Source organism: Sarcophilus harrisii, chromosome 4 (genome assembly GCF_902635505.1).
Source record: "Sarcophilus harrisii chromosome 4, mSarHar1.11, whole genome shotgun sequence".
NCBI lineage: Eukaryota > Metazoa > Chordata > Mammalia > Dasyuromorphia > Dasyuridae > Sarcophilus > Sarcophilus harrisii.
In genome coordinates this window covers 238,861,807-238,871,681 of record NC_045429.1, presented here as the reverse complement: position 1 = coordinate 238,871,681, position 9,875 = coordinate 238,861,807, and positions in this window count along the sequence as shown.

The window sequence follows — 9,875 nt, the reverse complement described above, 5'->3', positions numbered from 1 at the left end:
AATGAGTATAGAAAGAAAAGAGATTCTGGGATAGAAACTAGAGGAACACCTACATTTGGAGGGTATAAACAGATAATAAACTAGTAAAGAAGACTAAAAATGAGCAGCCAAACAAGTAGGAGGAGAACCAGGACAGAGTGTCAAGAAAAGAGATTCTAGAAGGGGATTGAAAAACAAAAAAAGCCATTAGATAGGTAATTAAGAGATCATTGGTATTAGCTAAGTAATACATGTGGAAAGCAGATTGTATAGTGTTGAAGCGGGGCAAAAAAGGAAGTAGGGATAGTGAATGTAGAGATTTTCACGAAATTTGATTGAGGAAGAGTAGAGAAATAGAGTACAATAGCTTGAAAGGCTGACTGAATCAGTGAAAGTTTTATGGTGGAGTCTAGTATATTTCTGAAGACAGTAGAGAGGGAACGGGTACATAGATTGAAGGTGAAGATTCAAAAGATGGAGAGGAAAAGTGTGAGGTTGCAATCTACTGAAGAAGATAGAAGATAATAGGATTGGGTACATGTATGAGGAATTGCCTTCAACAAGGATAAGAGCTGCTTCTGTCAGAGACTAATCAGAGACTGGGAGAAAGGAGGAAGAATTAGCTGATGATATCAAGTGGTTTTTAATGGAGAGATAGGAAAAGAGGTAAATCCCATAAAATGGCTTTAATTGTCTTGGTAAAGTAAGAGACAAGTTCTGAAGCCAGTGGTGAAGGGGAAAAGGAAGTGGGGGCAGCTTAATGAAGGAACAGAAGGTTTGAGATAACTTTTTTGGCTGGGAAGGGATGAGAGAGGGAATCGGTTATGGAGGGATAAAAAAAGACTTATTTGCTACGATGAAGACACATTTTAGGCTGGATAACAAGAAATTGTCAAGTCTGTTTTAGACTTCCTTCACCTACGTTCAGTAGCTTGTGAGTAGGAATAGAATAGAGGAAGACTAGAATGTGTGTGTGTGTGTGTGTGTGTGTGTGTGTGTGTGATTACAATCATAGAAACAAGGGATTTCAAAAATTTGGAAAACAGTTTTATAGACAGTTTATCAGATAAAGGCCTTATATCTAAAATGTATATGAAGAACTTTATCAAATCTATAAATTATTCCTCAATTGAGGATATCATATAACTATAAGATGTCATTTTACACCTACCAGATTGGCTAAAATAAGAGAGGTGGAAAGTGACAAATATTATAGGAATTATGGAAAAAATTGAAACTTTAATTCATTGTTGGTGGAATTGTGAATTGATCCAACCATTTTGGAGGGCAATCTGGAATTATACCCAAAGAATTATTAAGCTACTCATACTTTTTAACCCAGAAAAACTACTACTTGGTCATTAGGAGAAAAGGAAAAGAACCTATATATTCTAAAAGGTTTATAGTAGCTTTGTGGTGTCAAAGAACTGGAAATTGAAGAAATGTCCATTAATTGGGAAATGACTGAGCAAATTTTGGTATATGATTGATGATGAAATACTACTGCACTAAAAGAAATGATGAGCCCAATGATTTTAGAAAAACATGGAAAGACTTGAATAAAATAATGAAGAACAAAATGAACAGAATCAAGATAATATTGTATATAGTAACAGCAATATTGTTTTTAAAAATGTAACTTTATACAAACAAGTTATTTTGACTATTATAAATACCAAAATTAGCTATAAAGAACAGATAAAGAAAAGTCATCTGCACATAGAGAAAGAATTGACAAATAGATATATAGAATAATTTTACATATATATGTAGGTATAGATACATATGAAAATTAGATACCTAATTGTGTAGCCAACTCTAGGTGGGGGACAGGGAAGAAAAAAAGACAGTTACATGATAATTTTGTTGTATATCTGAAAGGAATAGCATGTTGTGTATAGTAGATTTACAATTTCATGTGCAATCTTTTTTATTGTATTATATTGTGGAAATGCTTGTTTTATTTCATAAATTAAAAATAAAATTTAATTATGGGAAAAAACCTAGAGATAAGAACCTGAACTAAGATAGTAGGTGGATGGGTAAAAGGAAGGGGAGAGAAGTAAGAGGGATGATGGAAGCAGAATTAAAAAGATTTGACAACAGATTAGATATATGGAGTAAGTGAATGTGAATTGATGATGGCTGCATTGAAGTTCTAAACTGGCTTGCCTGAGAGGATAATTATATCCCTCCACAGAATATGGACGTTCTGAAGAGAGGTAGCTTTGAAAGAAAGATGGATTTTATTTTGGATATATTGAGTTTGAGAATATTTAATACAAATATCCAGAAAGTACTCACAGAACTTTAGCTCAGAAGAGATGGTGGCCTAGCTATAGAGATAACTATGGGAGTCTATGAATAAAGATGATCATTAAATCCATGGAAATTCACTAGTGAGGGCAAATAGGGAAACAAGAAAAAACAACTCACAAGAAATCCTTGGGGAACACCTATGGTTAGAGGAAATAATATAGATGACAAACCTGTAAAACAGAATGAGAGAGATCATTCAGATAAACGAGGAGACTTAAGAGAGAAATTTTATGAAGACCCAGAGAACAGAGAGTGTCTGGAAGGAGGATGTGGCCACTAGTATTGAATCTTGCAAAGAGGTCAAGAAGGATGAAATCTACTGAGAAACATCTACAAAATTTGATAGTTATCATATCTCTGGTAACTTTGGAAAGGGCACTTTGAGTTGAATGATGAGATCAATTGATGTCTATATTTATTCACTTGACCTATAGCAGTATCAGGATCTATATTTGTATAGAGAATAAATAAATAGATCATAGGATTTAAGCTTGAAACTCAGGACTAGATAGGTAAAAAATGCCAGGCCAAAATCATTAAAGAAGTAGATCAGGGATCCAAGCCCAAATATTCTCATTTTCAAATCCAGTGTTTTTCCCACTATACCGCATTATTCCCAGTCCTTTCCCTCCCTTTCCCTCCCCCATCACTTTCCATCATTTCAAATTCCAGTACAAATGAAAAAAAGAGACCCTTTCCCAGAAACAGCCTATTATAAGATTCTTAACAATTTCTCTTGATAAAATGATTCTTCTAAATCTTCATCAAAAAGTATTCCTGGGTACTTGTAAAATTGAATCTATTTCTCAATATTCAAGTATCCAAAAGCTCTCAACAATGACTGTCATTGCTTGTTATCTGCCTCCAAAAGTTTTCCACTGGCTTAAGGAACCCATGTCCCAATTTCATCACATTTTTATTGGATCTCCAGGCATAAATAGTAGGTAGCAAAAGTAAAGATAAGCCCATTTATCTCTAGGAGGATTAGTTAAGCACCCTTCACTAAGGCAGCTGCAGATAACTTGACAGTTGGCCCCACTACAGAAGCACCAGGTGCCTCTTTGCCTTGGCTGAGCTTCCTCTAGACTAAGGGATTTTTAACCTATAATTTGTGGACCCCTAAGGCACCCATGCACAAATTTCAGGAGATTCTCTGAAGTTGGTTTTTAAAAATATTTTGAAAACTATTTTAACATGAATGGCTTTACTTTATAATTTTACAGATTTCATTTTATGTTTTTAAACACATTATTTTAGGAAGGGTTTGCCAGATTGCCAAAGGTATCCGCGACACACACAAAAAAGTCAGTAATTTTTGCTTTAGGCTCAGACTACATTTTTAAATATAAGAAAACACTCATGTATATTTCATAAACATACATTTTGCCCCCACCTGAAATCAATCAATCAATCAATCTATCTATCTACTTAATCTATCTCTGTTTACCAAAACTGTGTTTTATCAAAGTAAGGTGCTTCTGTGAGGAAATTCCTTTATTTATGTTAATCAGTATTTGCTCTGCAATTTATGATCCTAGAGTTATCTGAGGGTACTAAGTACTGCTATGTGTCAGAGGTGAGACTTGAACTCACTTCTGGCTTCTAAAATAAGCCCTCAAGCCACTATGATTTACTATCCAGTTTTCTACTCTTTCTCACTTGGATTTAACTCCAGGAAAATCTCCAAATATAGCTTGGGTGTAGTTTCCATTTCATTCCCTATTAAGCTGTGCCCTTCTGGCATAAGACTACCTCATGGTTTGCTGCTTAAAAGATGTGCATCAAAGTCAAAGAGAGGTTTCATAAGGTCAGACTAAAGCTTTTCTTTATAGCCAAATAGTTATAAGCCAGTTTCCTAGAGATCAAATTGCATTATCCAATATCCAAGACAAATTATTGTTACTTGAAGTTCTAATATTTCCTTGAATTTTGCTATAAACTTCCCTGTCAGTAGAATACAAATGTCCAGCCTCAAGTGTTAGGCGTCAGCCAAACTGAATTCAACCACTATTTTCTTTTGACCTAGGCTAGAAAAGTTGGAGGCTAACAACGACATAAGTAACCATCAAGTATTTATTAAGAAGGACAGCTATGTAGTGCAGAAATAGAATGCCAGGTATGGAACCAGGAGGGCCTCAATTCCAGACTTATAATAGACACTAGTTGCATGAACCTGGACAATTCATTTAACTCTTTGTCTCAATTTCCTCATTTTAAAAATGATCTGGAAAAGGTAATCACAAACCCTTCCAGTATCATTGCCAAGAAAATACCATACGAGATCACAAAGATGTACAACTGAAAAGAACTTATATTCTAATGGGGAAGAAAAATTTAATATAGAAATATATCCATCATAAATATAAATATATACAAAAAAGTTTAGTACAAGGTAGTCTTGGAGGGGGAGGGCATTAGTGGTTAAGGGAATCAGGAAAGGTTTAGGGTTAATGAACCCTAATTAACCATTAAGGTTAATGAACAGAGAGAAAGCCAGTTTGGCTGGATCACAGAGAGTGAGATGGGTAATAATAATGCCCAATGAGACTTGAAAGATAAGTTGAAGGCAGGTTCTATGGGACTTTAGGCCCTAAAATACAGGATTTATTTTTGACTCTGGAGGAAATAAAGCCTCTAGAGTTGATTGGCATATGGTTAAATCTGCACTTATGGAAAATTACTTGGGCAGCAGTGTGAAGAACAAACTAAAATGGAGAGTGACTTGAGGAAAGGAGACTGAGGTAATAATATGGGCAAGAGGTGATGGCCTGAACAAAGTAAAGAGAAGAGGTCAGATGCAAAAAAAAATTGAAGGTAGAAATGATATTATTTGACAGCTGATTCGATATGTGAATTGAGAAAGTCCAGGATAATATAGAAGTTAGGAACCTGGGAAAATGGAAAGATGAGAATTCCCACAAAAATACGGGAGGGAAAGTAATAAGCATTCATCTAAGGCCAAGCATTGCATCAAACACTTTCACAAATATTATCTCATTTATTCCTCACAACAATTCTACAAGTTAGGTGCTATTATTATTCCTATTTTACAATTGAGGAAACTGAGGCAAATGAATTTCCTTGGGTCACAGAGCTAATAAATTTCTGAGGTCAGATTTGAACTCAGATTTTTCTAATTCCAGGTTCTATGTCCAATCTGCTATACCATCTAGCTGCTTCTGAGAGATGTTTAAAAGGGGAAATGTGGGGAGAAAGATCATTCGTTCATATGCCAAAAGTGCTATAAAACTGTGTATACCTTTTGATTCAGCAGTGTCTCTACTGGATCTGTAACCCAAAGAAATTGTAAGAGAGGGAAAAGGACCCCCATGAGCAGCAAATGAGGTGGATTTTTTTTTTTTTTTGGTTTATTTTTGAAAGCGATTGGGGCTAATTGACTTGCTCAAGGTCACCAAACAAGTAAATATCTAAGCTTGGATTTGAAATCAGGTCATTCTGATTTCAGGGCTGGTTCTCTGTCCACTGTGTCACCTACCTGTCCCCAGCAATTAATCTTTTTATTAGCTTTTTAATTTTCAAAAGATATGCATGGATAATTTTTCAACATTAACTCTTGTGAAACCTTGTGTTCCAATTTCCCCCACGCCCTCCCCTAGATAGCAAGTAATCCAATATATGTTAAACTTGGTAAAAATATATGTTAAATCCAATATATGCATACATATTTATATAATTATCTTGCTGCATAAGAAAAATCAAATCAAAAAGGAAAAATGAGAAAGAAAATAAAATGCAAGAAAACAACATTAAAAAGAGTGAAAATGTTATGTTGTGATCCACACTCAGTTCCCACAGTCCTCTCTCAGTGTAAATGGCCCTCTTCATCACAAAATCATAAAAACTGGTCTGAATCATCTCACTGTTGATGAGAGTCACATCTATCAGAATTGATCATCATATAATATTCTTGTTGCTGTATATAATGATTTCCTGGTTCTCCTCATTTCACTTAGCATCAGTTCATGCATGTCTCTCCAAGCCTCTCTGAAATCATCCTGCTGATCATTTCTTATAGAACAATAATATTCTATAACATTCATATACTATAACTCATTCAGCCATTCTCCAAATCATGGGCATCCACTCAATTTCCAGTTTCTCACCACTACAAAAAGGGCTACCACAAACATTTAGCAATTAAATTTTAAAGAAGTCATCCCTAAAGTTTTACCTAGCCTAAATTTAAAATGTTTTTAGATTAGAGATTGTGTTTTACCATCATTTTACATAAGCAACTAGCATTAGTTTGAAAAATCACAAAATGATTATCACTTGTTAGTCCACAATTACACCAAACACAACTAGAGCAGCGATCCAGAGTGTTGACTGGATTGTAAAGTTACAACATTTTATAATGTTAGAAGAATATTTTAATACCAAATGCAGTGCAGAAATTTTAGGTTTTTATACTAATGCCCTTAAAACACATATTTTTGTTTATCATTTAAATCAGTAGTGGATCTTTGACCACTCATTTAATCTAATGACTGTTTTTAAGATATCCTATTTACTCCTTAATCGGGCAGTGATAGCACTTAATTCTTATTTTTACTATATTAATATGGTCTACTCTTGCCAACCTGGTCAACTCATTTCCCAAATATGCTGTTTATATTCCCACTTTTGTATCTCTACTCAAATTGTTCCTCTTTGCTAAAATGCTCTCCTCCCTTTCTGTTTTGTTTGTCTGAGTCCTAGCCATCTTCTAAAGTCCAGCTTCCTTTCTTCATTCAATAAGAATTTATTAAGTACAGATCATGTGCTAAGCTCTAAGTTCAGTGATGGAGATACAAAGAAATAAACAAAACAGTACTTGCCCTGTCAAAGAGCTTATGATGGTGGGAAAAATAATATATGTGCGAAAAAAGAGCATATGCAAAATATATACAAAGTAGATTCAAAGTAATTTTTGCCAACTAAATCAAATGAAAAAGTAATAATAGAGGGACAGGTAATCAAGAGGACCTGAGATCAAATATAACCTCAGCTATTTATTACTAATGTGAAGTCACTTGACCCTGATTGTCTCCAAAATCACATTTATTAAATTCTTATTATGTATCAAAACCACAGAAACCCATTATCCATTTTTAAAGAATAGGAGAGAAAACAGCTTTGCACCAAAAAGTATGCAAGATAAATTGGGGATAATCACAGAAGGAAGTAACTAGCAGTAGAGGGGTTGGTTCAAGAGGTGGAATTGGAGTTCAGTTGAAAGAGTGCAGAAATAGAGACAAGAAGAGTCACCTCCAACTCAAGGTGGGGGAAACATTTGAGAAGACAAAATTAGAGAAGTTATTGTTGCTGTTTCTTTTTGTCCTTAGTTCTTGAAGAGGACCATGACCTCAGAGAGGGGATGCCATAACATACAATTGAGTTGGATTTAAGTGAGGGAGGGCTGGGCAAGGTCATCTGTCCCACTGTATTCTCCAGAGCCATCTGAACTAAGTGGCAAGATAGAGATCAGGATGACTGGGGGGTACCTCTGGATGCAGTGGGGGACCTTGGCTTTTTTAAGCTGAGGTTTTAACAGGTCAGTTTGATTGAGGCAATACCCATTCATTGATAAAGTTTAGGTATAGTAAAGAATAGCCTCTTTTACCCAGTCAAAAAAATCCAATCTGGGAAAGACCCCCAGAAACAATTGTTACATGAAGAGATGGAATCCAGAAAACTTGTAAAGGAAAGATCCTTAGTAAGGAAAAGGAATGTTTCAGTATTAGAAACTTTGAATGGAAGACTGAGGAATGATGTCAAAGGGTTTTGAGATGAAGAGAACAGGAGCAGATTAAGAACAAATCTTAATCATTTCAGTTGTGTTCCATTTTTTGTGGCCCCTTTTGGGGTTTTCTTGATAAAAAATACTGTTGTTTTGTTTTGTTTTGTTTTGTTTTGACATTTCTTTCTCCAGTTCATTTTACAGAAAAAGAATCTGAGGCAAACAGCATTAAGTGGCTAACTCAGGATTATGTGGCTTGTAAATTTTCCTGATTTTTAAGCCCAGTGTTGTAGCCACTGTACCACCTAGCTGCCCCAAAGCTCAAATTTAATGGTCTTAATTTTCTCAGCAAAGGGTAAGAAGTGAGGTCCTTCGCTGAGAGAATGTGTGTAGAGAGAGGGAGGCATTAGAGGCTTAAGGAGAAAAGAGAAAGATTTGGAATAGTTTCTGAGATGAATAAGATAGGGAATCAATTCAAGAGGAAGAATGGGATTGTCTTGTTGCTTTAAGCATTGTCCACCTGAAAGTAGATAACATTAAAATATAGTATACATGATCACAGAATGGAATGATTTCCTTCAGTACCATTCAGCAAAACATGAACCAAGCAGAGAAGGTGGATGACAAGAACAATGCAAGTTTGGAGTTGTCATAAAATATAAATGATCTATCTTGGAGTCAAGGTTCTGCTTCTGGTGCTGCCTCTGAGAGATACTGAGTGCATGATCTAGGGCAAGTTATTTAACATCTCACTTTTCCAAACAACTCTCTCTCATGTTGTTACCCTTGGATCTGTGAGCTTTTTTTTTTTTTTTTTAATAATTGTATTTCAACATAAATGTTTTCCCTTGCAATTCTATGCATTTTCTTTTATGCATTTAAAAACATGATTCCGAGATGATATCTCCACAGTTTTTGTCAGACTGTCAAAGGGGTCTGGGACACACAAAATAAGTTAAAAGCCCATTACTCTTGGAGAAAACACAGATTTACCTTAACAAAGGTAATTTCCTTACTAGAAATTCCTTCACCAACAAAATCATTATCTAGTAAAAATTAAAGTAATACTAATAACCCAACATTTGTATATAACTTTAAAGATTTAGAAAATCTTTCATTGAAATTCTTGAGAGATAAGTAATATATCTTCATTTTATACTTGAGGAAAAATGAGCTCAGAAGTCATGATCATGAAGCTTATATTCATAGTTAAAGGTGAAATTTGAATTCAGATCTCCTAGGTGAAAGAATAATTTTTGTTTACATAGAACAAGATTCACTTGTATGATTCTTTTTTATTTTAATGTTCATTTTACTTTTAAGTGGCTTATAATTATTAAGGCAGACAAATACTGCTTTTGGTCAGTGTGGTAACAGCTCTACATGTCAGTTTATCTATCTATCTATCTATCATCTATCTGCATATATATTCATGTGTATACATATACACACATGTACACAACATGTATTAGTGTGTGTGTGTGTGTGTGTGTGTGTGTATAGTGTCTCTTAATAGAATATAAGCCCCAATGAAAGCAAGGAGTATTTCATTTTCCTCTTTGCATCCCTAGAATCCAGCACAGTGTCTCTTATGCTGTGATAATTGGCTGATATTCCAAGAATATAGGCTTTAGTCCTAATATTTCTATGTTTGTCTTCTAGGAGTGGACAGCAATAACAATTTGTCATTGGCTTAGGAAAAATGAGATTTGTCCAGTTGCAGAGCAGAATAGTCAATAAACAGTGATGTTTAAAACATTCTGAAAACCCAGAAAAAAAAATCTCCCCTTCCAAAGTCCCTGGGTCTGTTAAAACTGTTTCATATCAATATAATTCT